Source organism: Prinia subflava, chromosome 3 (assembly GCF_021018805.1).
Source record: "Prinia subflava isolate CZ2003 ecotype Zambia chromosome 3, Cam_Psub_1.2, whole genome shotgun sequence".
NCBI classification, from domain to species: domain Eukaryota; kingdom Metazoa; phylum Chordata; class Aves; order Passeriformes; family Cisticolidae; genus Prinia; species Prinia subflava.
In genome coordinates this window covers 3,822,665-3,844,718 of record NC_086249.1, presented here as the reverse complement: position 1 = coordinate 3,844,718, position 22,054 = coordinate 3,822,665, and positions in this window count along the sequence as shown.

Here is a 22,054-nt window from a genome sequence, read left to right as displayed (position 1 = left end):
GGTGCACGTCCAGCCCAGAAAATTAATGCAGATTCACCACCATCCCCCTGGCAGGAGGATCCAGCATGAGCCAAAGCATCACTGAGTGCATCAGTTTTGCAGCAAATCTGGCACAGTGTGGTGGTTCCAAGGGGTCCCTTGGGTTTGAATGGGATTTTCCCCCTCTTACAGGGTGTTCTGGGCCAGGTCCACTGTGTTTGCCTATGATGTAACCTGAATAATATCTGGTGTGGACATCAGGATAGAGCTTGTTGCGGCTTAGCTGGCACCAGCACCCAGTCAGTGCAAACTGTGGATACAGGCAGCTCTGACAGCACCACGGGAGGGTACTCTCACAAGAATGTACTGTACTACACAAAAAGCATCACTGGCTTGCCTGCGTCTGCAGGAGACTGATGACCTGTGGGCACACACTTTGAGAACCACTGAATTTCCTAGATAACTATAAATTAAGAGAAAGCTTTGGATTGGGCTGCATTATTTTTCACAATTCTGCACTGGTTTTAGTCTTTCTGGAAGTTGCTCAACAGCATTTCCCTCTCCCAGCAACACCAGGGTGCCTCCAGGAGTGTCACATCTGATGTTTGATGCTACCCTCAGAAGCACGACCCCTAAATCTTGACTGCAGTGTCAAAAAGTAATGAAACTACAGCTGACCCTGAGAGCCTGGGCTCTTTGTGCTGCACCTACACATCAAGTGTTTCACTCGGGGGAGGCTCCCCTTGCAGCACCACTCCCCCCATAGGGCTGCTGTCAATGTTTGCATTGCCACCAAATGCTGTGGCTGAACTCTGCCTGTACCAGCCAGCCAAAGTCTTCTCATGTTCAGGAAGGGGTTCAGCCTGGATCACCTCACTGGCTGAAACCAGTCTGGGGAATGGGGATTAGGGTGAAGTAAACTGGTTTACATGAACATGAGTGGTGCCACTTTACAATTCTTGAGAGCTGGAGCAACATCAGTGAGAAATATCCAGCATCTCCCCAGGCTTATGGCAATTTAAGCTGACTCTGGTGTAAGTTTGACAAGCTAGGTGGGAAGAGTGTGTCATTGTCCCCCTCCCTCCAGTGTTCCAAGTAATGGAAGGTAGTTTACCTTTGGTGGCTAGCTATAAAAAGGAAAAGTATAAGAAAAAGCTGCCTCAAAATCAGATATATTTTGGGAAATGCTTTGCTTGGCAAAGGGAAGCCACTGGAGACATTCCTAAAGTCAAACATTTTGGGGAGTGAGAGCCCTCTGCAGGGGCAGAGCCAGGAACTGGGTTAAACCTCTGCAATAAGATACATCTCCAGGCAGGCAGCAGCAAAGCATGGAAAGCATAAAATAATAAAAAAATAGCAATAATTAGTTAATTGGGATTATGCCTTTCAGTAACACAGTTACTGAATTAATAAATAGAACCTGTTGTTAGACCATGAATATACTGCAGGTAGTGAATGTGGTTCCTCAGCTGATGTTAATTGAATTAAACTCACACAGCACAGAAAGCAGGAAAGCTTTCCAGAAAAGTACTCACAGACCCCTTTTTGACCTGACTTGACCTGGGAGAAAACTGTGGGGCCAAAAGCATGAGCCAGGGAGCAGGGAACACCAAGCAGCATTGTCCTTCATCCTAAGTGGCTCAGTCAGGAGCTCAGGCCTGCTCTACAAGATGCCAAACCTTGCCAGTGCTCACACAGACACCTGGAAAACAGGGATAAGGCTTGGAGCAGGGGCTGGCATAAGGGAGGAGTGGCAGCATCCTGCAGGGGTGGGGGACTCACACCCATTGCAGCTCTTCAGTCCCAGCCTTTGAAGGCATAAACCTTCCATCAGGATTACTGAACTCCCACCAGGAATTCTTTCCCCTTTCCCCTTCCCTATTCCTTTTTTCCCCCTCAGGCAGACACCTCCACTGTGCTGCAGGGGATCTTCCCCTCCCTGCAAGTTTAATTTTCCTCATCACTGGTGCTTTCCCACCAAACACTGTACTCAGCCCTGGTGCTTTTGGAAGAGGAAAGCAAAGCACACTGGAAATGGGTGGCAGCCCAGGCTGTGAGCCCTGGGGGGCAGTGGGGCGGCAGCTGCCTTCAGCCTTTGCGTCCCTGTGCTCTGCATGCTTCCCTAAGGAGTACACTGAGATTCTTCAAACATTTCAGAGGGATTAGCACATCCAACTCCTATTAAAATCAACAGGAACTAGACATGCAGCCAGCTGGGGGAAGAAGAAAAGGAAAAGGACATTAAACACCCAGCTAAAGCTGTAGTGATGAATCAACCATACTCCAGCCCCCAAAGGATGAATCAAGTATATCACTAATCCACACTTTCTAGACAACTAAAATTTGCCTTAAAAGTCCATGAGTTATGAATACACTGGGGTTTTTTTCAGTAACATGCAAAGCAAGGGAATCATTCTATTACACATAAATACATAGGAATATTTTCTGTTGGCCTTTAAAGGACCTACTTATAAGAAGATCTTTTCTGACTGTCATTTACTTATACCAATGATCTGGAGGTTAAGAAAGCAGGGTCTAGGCCTGGCCAGTTTCTCATGTGGAGCTCCACTGAGTACAAGTGCATTTAGGGTAGGGCAGTGAAAGCATCCTTCCCAGGAAGAACAGGAGTAAGCAATGCCTGGCAGAATTAAATCCCTCTGAAGGCTGCCTGGTGTGCTGCCTTCTGCCATGTGGCTGGGGCTTTTCCATCAATCCTGCCATCTCCTTTATGGTGCCTGTTGAAAAGGCCCCACAGCTAAGGAAGGACCAGCAGCTCCCTGTTGGACAATGAGATGTGCAGGCCATAAATCCAGGGCTCCCAACAGAGGGCTGGATTTCTGTCCAGAGCTTTCACACAGGGGTGCTCCAGACCCCCGGCAAAGTGATTCACGGGCTCTGGGTTGAAGGCAGCTCTGCCTTCCTGTGCAAATCACAGATCTCTGGGTGGGTGGGGGAGATGTGGTGTGGGCCAAAACTGGCCTCTGAGCAACAGGGACACCAGGACAGATGACAGGAGAGATGAGCACCAGCGTGCTGTTGCCACCCTGTCATGCCACTATAACTTGCCTACACGTCCTGGGAGGTTGGCACAGTCAAATCTCATTAACTTAAAGCAGTATAAGCACAGCAAGACACTGCAGAGCTCCCCATCCCTCCTGCTGTGCCCAACTGCTGGAGATCCTGGGAGAAAAACCTTCTTCCCAGGCTTCTTCTAGATTTCCCTTCCAAGGGAAGGCTAGCACTGAGAATATGTGCATTTTTTTTTTCCTTTCCCCAACTCTATCTGAATAAAAAAGATTTGCTGAAAGTTTTGAGGCAAATTTCCTCTCACATGGTATTTTAAATCTCATGGTGTGCCATCAGAACAGGCTATGTATCAACCATTTATGGCATAGAAAGCTCAAGAAAGTACAATGAATGAGAGATATTAATGACAAAACCCCTTCTAGTTAGCTAGGGAGAAATTAGGACCAGAAAAGGTGGAGCACTTTGGTTTAAGATTTTACATCTGTGAGCACCACTGACACTGAGGGTTTCTCTCTGTGCCTTGTAGTAAGTATCAGGCTTCTAATTAAGTTTATTGTCCTTATGATGAGTAATTAAGTGCCAGCCCAAGTGTGTCCTCAACTCTATCTAAACGAAGAGGAAGCTGATGATACACAGTAAGGGAGAGGAGGAGGATGATGATTCCTGCCCCAAATGACTCATGGTCCCCAGTTTCATTTATTTAAATGACATGGATTTGAAGTTTCCTTTCAGTGCAAGCATTTGAACATCAACCACCCTGGAGGATCTGGCTGCTCGAAGAGGGCTGGTCAGGGATGAGCCCCTGCCTCAAAGGGTCTTGTCCAAGCCAGCTCCTGTGCAGCAGATGGAAACCTACAAGCTGTGAGGATGCTCACAGAGTTGAGCCCCAGCACTTGCAGGCTGAAACAGTGCCCACTTCTTACCCTAAACCAGTTGGTTTAATTGAAGGACCTCTCCATAACCCTGCCAGTCCCATGTCCTGAGAGCAGTGAGCTGATAATCAACGCTATTTCCTGAATCCACTGGGTTGGGCAGCCTGGGGGTCATCCCCTGACTCACTCTGCTTTTTCCCAAACCAAGAAGCTCCTCACCACCATTTGTCAGACTTCAATGAGCTTGAAAGCATTTCCTGGTTCTCTGGGGTGCAAGACCTTGGCTTTGGCAGGCTGGCTCAAACCGTTCACCGAATGGTGCAACAAATGACAGAGATGCTCCAGTCTGGAGCTGAAGATGTGGGGTTCACCAAACCACAGCTCTGGAGGAGCCTGAGCACACCCAGGCCTTCCCTCCAGACCTGGGAGCACCTCTGAGGGCCTCCTCTGAGGACACCAGCCCAGCACAGACACAAGGTTCATTTTGTTTGTACAAACAGTCCCTGCCATTGCCAGCTGGACTGATGTGGAGAGGAAAGCATTTGCCTCCCCAGGTTCCTGCAACAGCCCTTCTTTTTGCACATCTCATTTGTGCTGGGAAAAAAATCCTCTGAGGATCCAAGCTGCCCTATGGGGGAAAAAACCCCAACACCCAAACTGTCAATCATAAATATGCCATAATAAGCAATTTCAAAAAGGAAAAAATATACAGTATAGACACATGCATATAAAATATGCTTCATAACTGAGACTTCTCCAGTGCTCATTAGCTGCTGAATATAGACGTTGTGGGCTGCTGTACCCACTCAGAGCCACCAGCTTTGCTGCTGCCTACTTCACCAACTGATCTCTCCAGGTGGGATGTGCAAATAAGGCCAATTCCTGGCACAGGCATCTGAGGACACAAGAAGATTATTTGAGGGTGTTAAGGTCCAAGGGAGACATCCCACTGCTTAGAAATGGGGGTGATCTTTTTCCCCCACCATGCAGCAAGCACAGCAAGATGAAGCCAGGCATTTCCTGAGTACAAGTCTCTTGTTCATCTTCTCTGTTAATGGAAAAAAAAAAAGAAATTACCCCCCCCCAAATACTTATATTACCACAAAAAAAAAAAAAAAAAAAAAAAAAAAAGTGTACATGTTGTTTTCCAGCAGAAGAGGTGCAGATGATAAAGATGGTAAGGGACCAAACGAGGTTTGTACTTTTCAAGGGATTTTGTGCAGCAGCCTGTGCCTGTCTCCTCTCTCCAAGAAACCCAGCTTGTGGTGCAGGGACCAGAGGGGCACAGGTAGGAGCTTGAGCAGGGCTGCACAAATGCAAAAGGTGAAAGTACTGTCATGTTCATATCTAGAGCATTAGTACCCAGGGAACAATTCCATTATTTTAAATTACTAGTAAGGATGGACTCAGGTGTACTTATATATAACACTCACGCGTGCAGCTGTGCAAAAAGCAGCAAAAATATGTGAAAGTCAGAACTGAAACAGAAGATTTCTGTTTTGACTTACAAATGAGAGGTTTTTACTGTTTCTTGGGAAGCTGGACAGGGCATGCCACCATTTCGACTTTTGCATCAGGGTAGAATGGGGCAAAACAAGCACCAGAAGATGATGCTGACTGATAAAGGCTGAGTTTTTAACAGCTTCATTTCCCCATATGCCAAAGCTGTTTGTTTCTTAGGATCTTTAGTGGGAGGTGGGTTTACTCTGCTCCCCCTGTCCCCTGAGCCCCTGCACAGGAGCACCCATATCGTGATATCCTGGCTCCTGGAGAGGAGCTGGTGCCTGACTGCAGCCCCTCGTGCTGCCGAGGGCAGGGCAAAGCACAGGGCAGTGCTCTGTGTCCCCTTGGAGGTGACAGGTGGCCTCTGAGCAGCCACAGCTCAGGAGGGGAATGCAGTGGAGAACGATGTGCTCCTCCTGCAAACACGGCCAAGGGAGCACTCCCAGCCGTTGCATCGGCAGTGACATTTTCAGTCCACAGAAGAAAATCTGCCAGATGTCAGGAGGGAGGAACTGCTGTGCAGGACGTGGCTCCCCATTCAAAGCAAAGCAAAGCAAAGCAATGCAGCCCCGAAGAAGCAGGTCAGGTCCATCTGGACCATTTGACAAGTGTGTGAGGGTTGCCTGGAGCAGCGTTTCAGCACAGGCTGCCTGGCTGTGTGGCTGCTGGGGATGGAGCATGCATTGCCTTGTGTGCAGGAAAGCACAGAGTGCCCCTGCTGCTACAGGACCTGAGCTGGGCATGAGCACAGAGCTCTGCTGATGTCATTCCTCACACTGAGAATGCAGGAGCATGAGGCTGTGGAGAGAGCCAGAAGCTGCCAGTGCCAGTGCCAGTACTTGCCACTGCCACTGCTGTCCCTGCCAGAGAAGCAAGAAGGGTTTAGAAGAAAAGCAGTGACTCTCCTGTGTCCACATGGTCTCCTCATGTCCTTAGGGATGGCTGAGGAAGCACGGCCCTGACGGCTCCACCTGCAGCTCCCTCCTTTGGAGCAGGAGCTGCCAGGTTGGTGTCCTGGTGCCCACTGGGCCCTGTCTTCTCCAGCAGGAGAGGTGCCAGCCGTGCCTGGAGAGCTCCTCCTGCCCCGCAGCAGCCCCAGCTCCCCGCCGTGCACGAGTAAGGAGCACACCACTTGGCTTCAAAACATACAATATACTTTATTGCCTGCTAGATAATCAAAGTGAGGAGTAAACACCATAGCTGGAAAAAGCAGAAAAGGACCAGAAGGAAAAGAATATCCAGTCACCAAACAAGTTATCAGGCAATAAACCATACACAATATAAATAATCTTTTTCCCAAACAACTAAATCTTTATTTTGCTAATGGCCATTATATGATTAATTATCAGTAGTAAAATCTCTGGATTTTCTTTTCTACACAGCATTAGTAGTAAGAAATATATAAGGGACTCTGCAGAAAGCAATACAAAGGAGTTATATACACAGGCACCTTCTGTGGAGCAAGAACAGAACCTCATCTAATAAGGAAGGGCTATCTACAAACCAGAAGACCATGGTAATACAATATTAGCTCAGACTTAGTTTAGCTGCAGCCTTTCCACAAGGTAGGCTAGCCAACTTATGTATACATATATATTTTAATATAGATATATATAGAGATTTATTATTTTAAAAATAATGTGAACTACCTGTAGTTCCTAGACTAATTTTAAAGAGGCAGTGTACCTTTCTGAAGCTTCATTTCAGGAAGTATATTAAAAATGGTATATAAAAGACTAGCAGACCCAAGCTCACATATCGAGTCCTGATATCTTCCCTCCGACTTCTTTTTCTAATGCTATAGCTGCCACCTGAATTGACAGCAATGCCTTTAGTCATCTGAATTGCTATTTATGTTGCTGTAATTGCTACCACTAAGTTTACTGGATTATAGTGTTAGTAATTTTTGATTATAAATAGCAATAATGCTGCAGTACACTGTCAAAGCCTGCTGCGTTATGAAGATCTAGTCTGTATGTGCATGCAGAATTTTGTTGTTTAATCTAAAAGAACATTTCTCAGTCAAAGTGCTTCCCCCGTCAACCCCACCACATTTTTCAACCACATGGCAAGGGCTCCTCTCTCTCACCCCACACCAAACTCTCAGCAGCCCTTCACACAGCACCCATTCACCCGACTCTGTTTTTGGGACATAACCCTTTCCTCTCACACAGCCAGTGTCCTTAAGGCTACTAAATATGACTCATTAAAATGAAAACTGACTATTTGAGGAAATGCTTGTAACACATTTTGGTCAAATCTCCAGCTGGGCCCTTTGAGCCCCGTGCCCCCCCCAGCAGACAGGGAGCAGAGCGCTGCTGTTGCTGCTGCCCAAGAGCCAGACCCAAGCCCCAGCAGGGGAGAAGGAAGGGAGAGACACTTGCAGGGAGCACCGCAGAGGCCCAGCCAGGCCCAGGGTGCCTTCTGTGCCACCCCTTCCCACTCTGCTCCCTGTTTGTGTCTTGGGGTCCACTCTCAAAGGCAAAGTGGGAGCACACACATGCACACAGGCAGCACCCCTTCCAATGGATTTCCCTCTAAAAACAGGGATGGAAGGATGAGTCCCCTCTCTCGTCAGCGGTACCGCTTTGCTCTCAGCCCAACCCTCGCTGCTCACACAGGATGCCACATCACTTTTGTTCACGACACAGATGTCACTTAACACACTCCCACCCTGAGGGTTTCTAGAAGCCTCTTCCCTGATCAGCGATCACACCCTGACAGGCAGCTGCTGTGCCTCAGGTACCAGTGGTGAGGGTATCCCCCACGGCCTGCTGTGTTTCTGCCAAACCAGGACCCAGCCCGTGTGACTCAGCACGGTCCCACCTGCACAAGGGACCCCTCTGCTCCCCTGCACCCCCAGCCAGGCACATGCCACAGGCAGGAACAGCCTCCAGTGCAAGCTCCAGCATCTGGCCAAAGGCACGCAGCCCATGCTCAACATAAGCCACCTCTGATACAGCACAAGGCATGTATTGAGCAAAGTGTGGCAATAAACAAACAGTTTCCTTTAATAATTCTGACATTTTGGTAGGGGAGTTTAAAAATAGGTATTTGAAAGAAGGATGCTCTGATGGAACAGGATGTATTTGCAGTGGTAGGGAAGGAAGGATGGTCTGTAGCCCAGAGCATACCCACCACGAGCACTCAGGCCAGCAAACACATCCTCGCTGAATTGCGCCCTCTGCATCTTTGATTACAAAACAGCAAAGATAGAAAGTTCCTGACTGGTATTTCAAGTGAACTCAGAAGCAATACTTAGCTATCCAAGCAGCAGGCAAAGTTCCTTCTTTGTCTCATCTAGGTACCCACTGGGAGCAAAGTACCACAAGAAGAGGGGTGCACACAAAAGCTGGAAACTGAGCTTCATGGCACTTGGTGCAAATTCTTCTGCCTATATCAGGAAAGCCAGCATGTAGGGACACTACTTCAAACTCAGTCACTTCAGTCCCTGCATCACCACAGAGCATCACTTCACATTATTTATGTCCTTAGACTTTGCTTTGCCATTGACAGACACTGCAAACACAACACAAGAGAAATGCCCTTCTTTTTTGTATTTTGCTAAGAATTTTGTGCATGCAAGGTTAAGAGGATCAGAGTTATTTTTCAGTTCTGTTAGTAGTTCCTCTCCAGCTCTACAGGACTCAAAGCACATGCTAATACTCAAGTGCAGGGAAAATGCAGGAAGCACCTCGCTATGCCGGGAGGAAGGGAAAGAAAAAGGGCAAATTTTAGGTGAGAAGCAATTACACTGTAAAATCAGCTGAATATTCATCTGTACTGGCTGCTCTTGTGGTTTTTTGGCTACTCAGTAACAGGGTGTAATTTGGAAGTCATACTCTGGTTGATCTGCTGTAAAGTGCAACTTTTTTTGTCACTTTTGTCTCCACCGTAACTTGCTTTTATTTATTCCGGGTAGTGTTCCCAGGGGCAAGCCACACTGAGAAAATCGGGGGGAACACAAAGGATTAAGAGTCTATGACAGCAGGAGAAAAACTGAAACATGGAGGAAAACACTTTTCCTTCCCCAGGCATTGCTAAAGACTACACTGATGGTGAAAGCCGAGGACTACTGAACATACTGGTTAACTTGCAACTGAAGTGCAGCTTGATAGGCATGCACTGTATTTCACAGTTTGTGTGTGACAACAGGAGCAAAAACTCCTAGCACTAAGCCAGAGTAATTACTGGCTTGGGGAAAATAATTTCAGCCCTCCCACAAGCTTCGTTTCCCCTTTTATAGTGCCAGTTCTTCCAATCATGAAGTTGTTGAAGAAATTGCATTTTCTAAGCTGCTGTCTTGCCCCTTTTCCCTTTTTAAGCCATTAAGTATTTCCTCTCTCAATGCTTGGAGAATGCCAGCTTCTGCAGGGGGGTTGTCTGTGGAGATACTGCCCTTCAAAGTCAGTCTTTGGTCAGTACAGGGATTTCATCAAAGGCTGATACTGGAACTGAACAGACCTGGGTGCCCCATCCATCCAAGCTCCTTGCCATGTCCACGCCCATAACTGGGCCCAGATGTCACCTGGAGCAGGCATATGTAGGAAGCCTCTGCTTTGTGTCCTGCCAGCGGTACCACTTCAGCTCTTCCAGATAGCATGCAGCCCCTGTGCTGCTTTGCTGTGGCTCCCTGGGTGTCAGTGCCCAGCTCTGTGCCACCACAAGCAGCAGCTCAGCTGCTTTTCCTGGCAGGAAAAGGGCATTGAATGCCTCTGGCAGCACCCTGCCCCTGCCTGCCGCTGCTCCCTGCCGGGGCCACGGGGCCGTGGCTGTGCAGGGCTGGTGCGCAGCAGCCCCGGGAGCGCTGCTGGCCACGACCACGGCAGCGTGGGGCTGCCAGGAGGCACCAGGGCTGCCTGCTGCCCACGCCAGGGGCTTTGCCACTGCCTTCCCCACCTCCAGTTTGGGGTGGCCACGCAGAGGAGCAGGGCTGGCACGTCTGGGGCTGGGTCCCAGCACACGCCAGCGTGGCTGGGGTGATCTCTGCCCGCTGCCTGGACCAGTACAGTGCAACAGATCTGCTGACCCATTTCTTGCAAGCCTGCAACTTCTGTTGAGTGCAGCAAAGCCCTGCACTACTCAGGGCACCAGGCACAGTGACCAGGAGTGCAGGCTGAGAGACTCCTGATGAAACACAACAAGCAGAAAATGAAGGCAGCTGCCAGCTTGAGGGACATGCTCTCCCTCTGCTTCCCCATTGGATGCCTATTCCCAGTAATGAGTTCTCAGCATGGTCTGACCCAGAGACTCCTCAGTAAACTGTGGCATTCCCCCAGGTACACTGGTGCACAGGCAACAGGGGAGTGCACAGCCCTTGTAACACACTGGCCCTGCTCCATTAGTCTCCTGGAGTGTTTCAAAATTATTCCACTAGTCCTAGCTTGGAGCTGGAGAGTATTGCAGACACAGCCGTGGGTCCCTGCCTCAGAGCAGACACCTGGGGATGTCCTGGTCCCTGCACTGCCAGCACCATTGCACGCAGCTTTTCCCACATCTTCCAGGGAGAGGCTGCATCAGAGCCCAGGCAGGGCCCTCGCTGCAAGCACAGGAGATGCCTTGCCAGCAGCATGTCACCAGAGGATAGCCAGGAAAAAGGCTCTTTCCAGGGCAGGAGGCAGCAGAGAGGGGACAGCTGTAGGCCAAGGGCAGGCTGTGGCCCCTGCTGGCTCTCCAGCCTCTTGCTGTGGCTGGCACAAGCACTGCCTAACAAAAGATGATGTTGTCCTTTGGTTTCCTCCTCGTAATATGGCTTTACTGATGGCCTTGTAGTATCTGAAAAGGGTACTAAGGAAAAGGGCTGGCAAGCTGGGTTAGTTTGGGACTGGGGATTTTTTGGTTTGGCTTTCTGTTTTTTCACTGTCTGAACTCTGTAAAAAAAATTGAAGGCAACTACTGGATAGAAAACACAGCATGAGGAGAAAGGTCTCTTTGAACCTTTCTGATATGGCTATTAACCATCAACCTGACACACCATTTGAAGAAAGAGGTTTTCAAAGGCATGGAGGAGTCCTGTGGTGAGCAAAGTTGGGCTGGCGCTCCTTGAAAATCCTGACTCAGATTTTATCTGACCATTATTTCTTAGGTTGCATTTATAAAAACAGCTAAAATGCTCCTCTATCTAATGTCATTTGAGGACACTGTCTTTTTCTCCTATACCCTAAAATTTTGTACTTAGGCACTGGGGAAATAAACCATCCTCAAAAAGACAGTCAAACACTGGAAAAAACAGCATGGCAAATGGCTGATTCTCCACTATTAGAGGCCTTTAAGGACAAGTTCAATACCCAGTCCACCCATCAGGCCCATGCTAAGTATAGCTTAACCTGCTTTGGAAACTGTCTAGCTGATGTCTCCAAGTCCCTTTTGGCCCTGTGACTCTGCACCAAGCAAATACTGCCAAGATCTCGTTCTGCCACAATCCAGGATGTGTTTAATATCCTGTCTGGCTGTTTGGTTTTCTGCCTTAGCTTGCTGTTTGTCCAGGAACACACACAAGCACTTCAGACATCTTATTAAAGAGTCAGCTTACACTTTCCTCACACACCACCAAAACCACGTCTACCTCTATAGTCACCTTGAAAAGAGATAACAATGGGGAGCAGCAAACCAAGAAGAACATACAGAAATGTCCACTCTGACATTCAAAAGCTGTCACAGAAAGCTGTCCTTCAGCCTTTTTCCATCTAGAAAAATGCTGACTGACCTGCTGACAAGTTGGTAACGAAGAAGAAAACCCCACACTGAGAAGAACCACTGCCTCTTTTAAATATTCTTCACTGGTTCTTGCCCATGGTTTTTAAAATCTGCTACAATTAGCCCAAAGAATTATGTGGTTTACATGAAACATGACTCTATCTTGAAAAAAGAAAAAAAGAAAAGACATCAAGCTAGGAGCCTGGGACATTTTAAAACAGGCACTCACAAACATCAAGATGAAAAACCTTTAGGAAATACCAACACTATGATGATGTTTGACGCTGCATTTCACATAACACGATTTCCCAGAGCTGACCTCCCACCCCCAGCTCCTCTCAGCTGGTTTCTGGTGCACAGTTAACGTGAACATAACAGCAGTCACCTACAGGGAATGAAAGGAGTGAGCCAACAGCAGCACCGCACTGCTCTGCCACGCTCACCTACGGATGGCCGTGGGAACCCATCTGTTCACCATCTCTGCAATTACTGTAAGGAACTGCAGTTACTCTGCAAGCAATTACTTTAGACCCTTAGAAACACAAGCAGAAAATGCAGAATTTGATTTACGGAGGTGATGGTCTTTCCTTACAGGCTTATCTGCACCCTGAGTTAATCCCCCCACTCCTATTTATAAATTTCGCACGGGTGAAAAAAGACCATCTAGGGACAGATTTAATTGTGAAAGTCTGTGGCATCCTTCCCCAATTCACGTTTCTTGACGAAAGCGATGCTCAGTAACAGTAACAAGAGATAAAAAAAAGTCTTTATATCAGCAATTACGCCATGTGCACAGAGCCTTGAGACAACCACCATCACAACAGTATTTCAAGGAGATGGATAAAGTTTACAACAGGAAGTATCTGGTGCTTCCACCACCAATCTCTGACTGTAACAACTCAAACTCGCAGGGAACTGCTCTCCCAACACAGTCTCTGCCATGCAAAGTGCCTAGAACAGCTTTCAAACACAAGCAGGTGAACAGAAATTAAAAGCAACATTTTACAAATTGACAAGACATGCAGGGCAAGCGCCCTTGGCTATGTGAATCCTGCAGCTACAACTCGAACTGCAGTTGTCAGTTGGCATCCCCATCCCATCCCTTCGGATGCAGGGGGCTGCTGCACATCTTCCCAGTGGCCAGGGTGCCTTCTCTGGAGGGAAGGCCATAATGCTGCATGTCTGATCCCACAGGCTGCCCCCCGTGTGCCTGCTGCCTTAGGTGAGGCTGCATGGACAAGGTAACTGGAAAAGACAATTATTATGTTTATTTGAAGATTTCTTCAGTAACTATGGAGGAAAAAGTGGAATTGTCTGGGGATTGTCTTTTCCTCCTTTAATAAAGAAATTTAGAAATGTGTTGAGTTTTATTTTGCAAGTTAAAGCTTAGCATGAGTTCATATGAATGTTATAGGTCTAATATGTAGCACTGAAGGGGGTTTGGTTTGGCTTTAAAAAAAAATAGTGAATTTAAGCCGTGCACTAAAAAATGAACCAGGCCAAATTCCCATAAACTGTGAATCTATTCTCACAATCAAATATTAGGAGAAGAAAATAATTTATCAAGTTTCAGAAACCTGCTGGGAGCCTGGCTCTGGCGCTGATGGGCTTTGCCACAGAGAGCTGGGGTGCAGTAAAGGCCTGGGGAGCCCAGCTTTGCTGCTCTATCCACTTCCCAGCAGGGTCCCACCCCCTGTGCCTATCTTTTTGCAGGAGCTGTGTTTGACATACAGACAGAGCTCAGGAAAACTGTTGTTAAAATACTAACTAAACCCCCATTTCTTTAGAGTTATGCAGTAGCTTGGGAAGGTGTGGGATACTGTCCATCCTACTGAAAATCTGTGGTATGCAAACCACAGATTTACCAATCAGAAACCCAACCAGTTATTTTTAAACAGTTTTTATGCTGTTTATGTCCCTTGTATCTTGATGGAAACAGATTTCCAGCAGCTGAGATCTGTGGGATGGTGGTTTAATGCTGAATACAGATACACATTCCAGGCATGTCACCACATCCTCCAACAAGCACTGTCAGGTGTGACAGGCCAGTGCTGCTAAGGGACTCTGGAGTCATCTACGTCTAAGGCAATGCAGAGCATCTAAAAAATTTCATTTGCAACTTTCTATTTATGTTAAGACAGTTGAAATAGCTGTATTTGTGGTTTTATTTACCAAAAGTACTAAAAAATTGCTCATTTTGCAAAGCACACTGGGTATTTTCTGAATGGCCTAAAAGTCCAGAAATTTCTTTTAAGAATACGTTTTTATCTCGTCATTAAAGATGCTTTTAAATCCCTGCTGGCAACCCTTGGCCTTCAACTAGAGAACCACTGTGTCAAGGTGGAAGAGGAAATATCTGGGTTTTTTTTGTCTAGGTTTTTTACACTAGTTGTAGATTAAAAGAATCCAAGAATATGAAGCTACTGCTTTTATACTGACTCTTGTGTATTATGGTGTTTTCAAGGTTTTCACCCATGAAACATATCATGAGTAAAATCCTCATAAATTAGTTATCTCAAAAATGCAACCCTTCATCCCTAAGAGATTTCCTTGCTGGCATGGATTTCTGCATGAGAAGTAAGCAGTTACCTTCACTTTGAAAGATCCCAGAGCTCAACTAACTACGTCCTAAATGCACTACAGTTACTAGCAAAGATGTTTGGAAAAAATTACGTACCAAGATTAAACAGTCACACAGCAACTGCTTCCCTCCATTATTTTCCAGTGTAAAACTATGCCTTGTGCCAGCCAAGTGCACATTATATTTTCTTAAGAGAGCAATAAGAATGTTTTAAATTACTGATTGAAATAATAATGAGCACTTGATATTATTTATGATGTTTTTGCAGGGAATCCCTCATTAGCAACACTTACACCACGTGCCAAATACATCTGTCATCTGGGAGTGAATGGGACAGTTCAGAACTGCAGCTCACACATTACTTCTAACTGAAGTTATTGCTACAGTCACTGAAGCAAAACACAGCATCCATTCCAAGGCACAGACTTGAACTGCAATTTCTGCCCTTTTTTTTTTAGACTTCTTGGCAAACCTTGCTCTTGAAATTGGAACCTCTTGAAGACAATGAATTGTCATCTGCTGTGATGGTAATTGCTCTGCCACCTTACTTCCGTTAGAAAACACTGCTCTTCAAAACAAAAGCAAACACAGCCTTGTTGCCACAACCTGTCAATCTCTACACCACCTACTGAAACCTGGAAGCTCACCAAGGCCCAGCTTCACCATCGAGTTCCCAGCTGGGTTTGTTTCACTTTGTATTACAAAAATCTATCTAAGCAGCCGCAGGCAAGCACGGATCTCATACAAAGTTGTTGAGGCATTGACAAACTTTTTGCCATCCTGGAGAGGCTTGCAGTGAAAGAACCTTCCCCTGCCAGAGCCCAGCTTCGTGACAAACACCACAGCTGGGAGTCCCAAAGCAGATGAATCACCTCAGAATGCAACAGGGAATCGTCCCTCTGCTGAGAGAGATGTGCAGTGAATTGGCTTCACATGACATTACTCTGACCAATGGCAATGCATGCTGCAGGCTGCCAGAATCAATGACATTGGTTTTGCAAGACTGAAAACACATGAACTCCAAAGCCATTACAAAAGCCATTATTATGGGACACCGAAACCAAAACTAAGTATCTTGACCTATTGACAGATTCGGACTATCTGATTTCCAAATTCTTCTTAACTCCTAAAAATAGTAAAGTGTCTTAATAACCCAGTGGTGCTGACTAGGTATTAGGGAACCCACCCTTGGACGGAAGGGAATTGATGCTCAGATTGGTCTGACTGAAGTCTAATGGTCTGCTCTAACTGGGAAGCTTTTGGTGGGCCATGGAACTTGTACTCTGAAGATGTATTCCAAAAACTTCTTTTGGACTGGAAGGACTCCTCCCAGGACCTCAGGTTTCCCACCTCTTTCCCACCCTTTTGTTTTCTCAAATCAGATGCTGTTTGATGGTAACACTGTCTTCTCTTAGTGTGCTGCAATGCTAAGCCTGTCATTCTGACTCAACTGGCTTGATTTTTGAGTCTATTTCAATTAGTTCCTCTTGTTTCACACACTGACAAATAAGCTGCTCTATATGGAATACATGTTTTGTATTTTGTACTTCATATAGGCTGGATTTTCAACTGGAGTTTCAGCTGGGCTTGCAGCAGTGACATCGTGGGCCAGTGCACTTCTGCTGAGCATCCAACGATTCTCCAATCAGAAAACAACCAATAAAGCCTTGATGAAATTTCAAATATATTTTAAATGCAACTGTCCTAGAGCTCTTACTGTTGCTGTGCCGAGAACAGTCCACAAAAAAGAATTTTGACACTGGATAGAAGGTAGATGTTGAATCTCGTAGGTTTTATTTCAGAAAACAAAACAAAACAGAACTTTGCAGCAGAGACAGGAACGCATCTCGTATTTTGTTACAAAGTGCTAGTGTCCTACTGGAGAATCGACAGCCCCATGAGTTTGTGTGTAGCATGGCTGCTCTATGCCCAGGTACACTGTGTGTCTCACTCCATGTTGTCACACTGCAGGAAAAAATAGTCTCTCTGAAAGCAGGGTTAGCTGTACATTAAAAAACTCTGGGATGAACAATGAAAGGGACCCAACAAATGGTATCGAGGGGAGAACAGCAGTGTCTAGCAAAGCGTGGCACTGGAGTCGGACGATGCCTTTCCACCCTGTGTTTTTTCAGAAGTATTAGTAAGGAAATTTGCCTTACCTGACAGTTAAGAGTCAGTGTAATGCCATGCAGTTGCAAAGAGCAACATGAGTAAGAGCTGGGTAACAAACCAGATCTAGGTGCACTGAGAACTAGCTGAATTCAGCAGGTCTTTAGCTGGAAGAACCAAATGAGAGCAGAGGAGGAAAGATGGGACTTCAAGGAATGAAGATGACTGTTTTAAGGTAATTTAGTAAATAGAAAAGTGAATAGTGACTTCAAGTCCCTGACTGGGCATTCGATACTGACAGAACATATATTTCTTAAAATTCCACTTTTTTGCTTACTGAATCAGAACTTTCCTTCCCCTTCCCCATGACCTTTACATGGCCTTTAAGGCTGAAGCTTTTCCATTCCTGGTGTTTTCTTTGCAGAGATACTGACGCATACCCAGTAAAGGCAGTGCAAGATTGCATACGTTTCTTCTTTCCTGAGTAAATAGCACATAGATAAAAAAAGCCACAAACCTAAAGGTTTCCCTTCTGCTGCTTTTGACTCAGAGACAGGAGATCTGCTCCCATGTGAACAGCCAGTGTCTACTGGCTTCATGAAGTCTGTTCTGGGGTCTTCTGTGATAAAAAAATACGCTGGGATCAAGGAGGTTTCAGGCATCCAAGGACAGAAAAGGAGAAGATCCCCAACAGTCTAAGTTTCAAACCCCAAAAGGGTAAAATATATGGGCAGAGTAGATTCCTGGTAGTTTCCAAAGTAGTGGGAACCTACTACCTTGAAGTTTAAGGATTGATGTCACTTGCTACTTATTTCTGAAAGAGAAACCATTTCTGAAGTTCTCTTATGTCCAAAGACTGAAATCATATCAAGGGCTTCTCTTCTGTGGGACAACTCTTTTGTCTTTGTTGACTATCAACAAGCTTCCCGATTGTGCAAAGACAAAATCCACAAACAGGCAGTAGATATCTAGAAAGCTCAGAAGAAAAGGCAAACTTTTCTTCCAAAGCCTAACTGCACTGAGTCCTGGCTCTCTCTGTCCCACAATCTCCAGCTTCATGTGATGTAAGTCTACAGAATTCTGGGGCCCCCGAATAGATCTCTGATCTTCTAAATAATGTCAACAGTGCTGAGCCAGGCTCAGAAGTTTTAAAAAATAAAACGGAAGCTCCCAATATAGACACATGTAAGGAAGAACAACTGGGCAGAAGTTCTTTGTGAAGTAAATGACATCTTCACAGTCATTGTGTAGAAGCTGCGTGGATAATCTGACCGAAAACTACAGTTTACAGTTCTGAGGGTCCATCTCTGGGTTTTGGCATCTTCCACTTTCAGGTGAAAATGAGCTTGTTAAAATAGAAACCAAACAAGTTCATACTGTAGCTAAAAACAAATTCTGCAAATACCGCTAACTCAGCCATATGTTAAAGTAAACAATCATTTGATGTTAAAGCAGGTGAAGTATCAAAGAAGCTCCATTTGAATAGTATTTATTTGCAATCATTAGTTTTAAACGGGAAACTGTTTACAGGCACACACTAGATAACCAAAATAGAATGAACATAAAGAAATCTATTTGAAGGTCCTTATCAAATATTTCAAATATTTTATTAAATATTTTATTCAGTTTCATTATCACAGTTTAATGTACTTTAGCATGTTATACACATGACTTAACATGTGCACTTAAAAGTATCAAATTAGAGAGTTTTTAATAAAGTATGACATTCTATAAATGTGCTCATTGACTTAACTACACACGACTAGGAAGGCAGTAGCTCTGTTATACCATTGATGGAGATGAACTATTATAAGGCATGTTTCCACCAAACTTTGGAGAGAATAAAACCATATACTAGGTCAAAATCCAGTGGAAATACAAGTGAGAATAGAACTTGAAGGATTGGGCTCCAAGAAGAAAGACCACGGCAAATCAGTTGTGTTGAAACTGTCAACAGATACTGGTTATTAAAAGCAAGCACTGCTGAGAAAGAAGGTTCTTGTAGCATCCAGGTCAGCAGGATCTGTGTTTTTTTCAGGTGTGATTTTTGAAACTCACACCTTATGGTGTGTAATGTGAAGAAAAGATATCAAAATCTAGCAAGGAAGTTGGAAAACTATCATCTGAGAAACTTCAGGTTGTTTTATGAGCGAGCACGGGCACACTTTAGTGCAGAGTCCACGCTGGAGTCACAGCGCTCGGAGGCGTGTGTGTGTATGTACACACACGTGCGGACACATGTGCAGACACACGCATGTACACGCCTCTCCTGCTTCTGCTGCCCTCAAAGACCCAACCACGACTGGAGTATAGCAGTACTGAGGGGCAAAAGGTTTCAGCTGTGGAGCTGAAAAGAGCAGACTAGACCATTACATTCGGGAGGACAGTCAGTTTTCCTGAAGAGGTGTGGTTTTTCCCATGGAGTACAGCATGGGTCTGCTGGTATATGCTAACAGCCAAGACCCAGAAACTACAATATAATTCTTTGGAAGAACTCCACAAATGTTAAGCTATTTGCAGTCATTTTTAAAATTCCACCTCAATGAAGGCCCTAGGTCATGATGACATGCTTCTCCCAGGAACATCACGCAAGCCCAAGCTTAAATCAAGAGCGTAGCGGGCCATGATTTGGGTTCCCACACTGTCACAGTGCCAACAACAATGCTGCCCCTTAAGGAAGGAGGGTTTCCAGCCTAAGCCTGGGTGTGTTGCTGAGTGGAGATCTCATATCAAGTCTTCCCAGATGTCTGCCATCAAAGAATTAGTGGGGGGACATTAAATCGACATCCATCTCATAAGCTTCTTCAAAGCTGTCAATTCAGTACAGAATACTGAGTATATATATTACTATGATAGTATTTCGGTGAGAGCATAAACCTCACTGTGCCTTTTTCTTGGGGAATCCAGGGGAGGAGGCAAGTAACCCTTTCACAGCCTAAATATGTACTTGTTCATGGCACTCAGTGTCCTGAAGCGCCTCAGCAGCCTGGCAGCTGTAGTTGACAGTTCAAAAATATATACAAGGTAAGGAGAATGCCATGAGTACTGCAAAACATGGCAAAGGAGCTCTTCAACCTATCAAACAAGCACAGCAAACAAACAGCATCTAATGGATAATGTAGGGTAAACAACACACAAGTTGCACAGTTATGTTTCCTTGTGAAATCAGGACTGCAAAACTCCAGAAGGAAATGTCAAGAGCAGCACATGGCTTACTCGACACCTCTGGAAACACGGGAAGTCCACCATCCCACAAGCACTGCATCTTCTGCTGTTACAGAAACTGATCTCACTGAACCAAGCAGAGCTAGTGGGCCCACGTCCTGCAACCCATATGACTGTAGAAGAGGTTAAACAAAAATGCTCCCGCAACACAGTTTGGCTACCGCTGTATATTCCGCCTTTATGGTGTCTGTGCTATATAAACATTGCTCCTGGAAAATAAACACGCAGCGATATGCAAATGGTATCAATGGCCAAAAAGATTACATGATCAAGCCTGAAAGCAAATGGAAGTTAACAAAAGTAGTCTTTGAGGAGAGGTAGCCATATTAGGCTCAGCATTCAAAAAACAAGGGAGTGCACTCAAAAGGGTCAACATACATTATAGTGTCTTGTAGACCCATCATGTTTCTCTCATTTCCTACATCCGTTTTTTGCAGACTGTACACACCCAGGCACACACACATGCATGCACACACACACCCCCCCACACCCCCCTATATACACACATCTAAATTCCTCTCTAATTCCCCCTTGTTGCCATCATGTTGCCGTACTGAGAATAAAGGACAGCTTTCCTTACATGTTCTCTTAGCTGTCCCATGTCTATAACTTGCTTTTAGTTGGTTCAGTATCTGTACAGTAGCTAAACAGGCAGTGGAAATTAAAACTACTTCAATTAGTATCTTGTTGCAAAAGACAGCATCCAAACAGTAAGGCATTCCCTTGTACTGATGTGACTTACAACTTTCTACTTGATACAAACAGCAGAATGCTCTTCAGCCTTGTGCTACAAAGGTGGCTTTCACCCAAATAAAAAAGACCAAAGCTGGAATTTAAACACCAAAAATCCACACACTTCTACCAGTTCCTTGTTCTTGTGCCCCTTTCCAACAACGCTTATCACTTTCATTTCAAAAGTCATGCACCAGTGCTATAAAATAGAAACCCAAACTACCAAGAAGTCTCTTGCTCCTGACTTTGGGATACTGTATTAGTATAAAAGAGCATTCAGTCATCTTAAATAAATATATTCTTTTCTGAAATCACAGCACATTCAAGGGACAGTTACTGCCAAAAGCAGAGCTTTAAGTAATCTCCATAGATGGTTTCAGAATCATTTAGTCAGAAAAGACCTGTGAGATAGGGAGTTTTGATTGATTTGGTCTAATACCTGGAAAATAGCCTACTGTGGGGATAAGAATCTGCATCTCAAATGTTCTGCAGAACATATTTCCCATATTTGTATACAGTACTAGAACAATTAAGAAGACATTACAGTAAATTTCTCCCAGCTGCTTAGATCTGTAGCTTCAGCTACGACAATGCATTTTGTTTGCCTCAGAACTATGAAACATTGAAGATGACTAAATAAATAAAAGCCAAGGAAAACTGGGACAGTACTGCATTTTACACTTGAGACAAGATTCCCCCCTCCCGTGGATAAGTCACAGAGGACAACTACAGTAAATGCTTGTCTTTTTTTTTTCAAAGAAAGATTTATACACAGGTTCAGATCCAGAAAATAATGTGAAATGCATAAATACTGATAGCTTTAGCTAAGTTAAAACGGGTTCAGTAAAGTATGATACAACATATTCAGAATAAACAAAGCAGAAAAGCATCATATTTTGGTTTGCTTGAGATATACATAAGGTGCAACAATTTCTTCTCTAGAGGCATTTGTGGACAACGTGTTAACAGGTAACAGTGTTTGCTGGTATACTGAAGTACACACAATAGCAGTAAGATTTTCCAAAATGAAAGCAGCTGAAATTAATAAAAATTAAAACAAAACAAACAAGGAAAAAAACCCAACCCCAATACAGTAAGATATTGGTCTGAAGTTTTTGTTGTGCTAATAGACTTTGTTACCTGAAAATACTGATACCCCTTCTAGTAGATTCAGGGAAAATTCTAGCTAAAATCAAGACTTCACTCAGAGAACCAACAAAGGCAAATGCCTAGTGAACTATAAAGCTTTGCAGGATTTCTGCTACTCTCAGTGCCTAATCGCTTAAAAATTAAGCATATCTACAAAAAGGTTTATAAGTATCTGAAAACA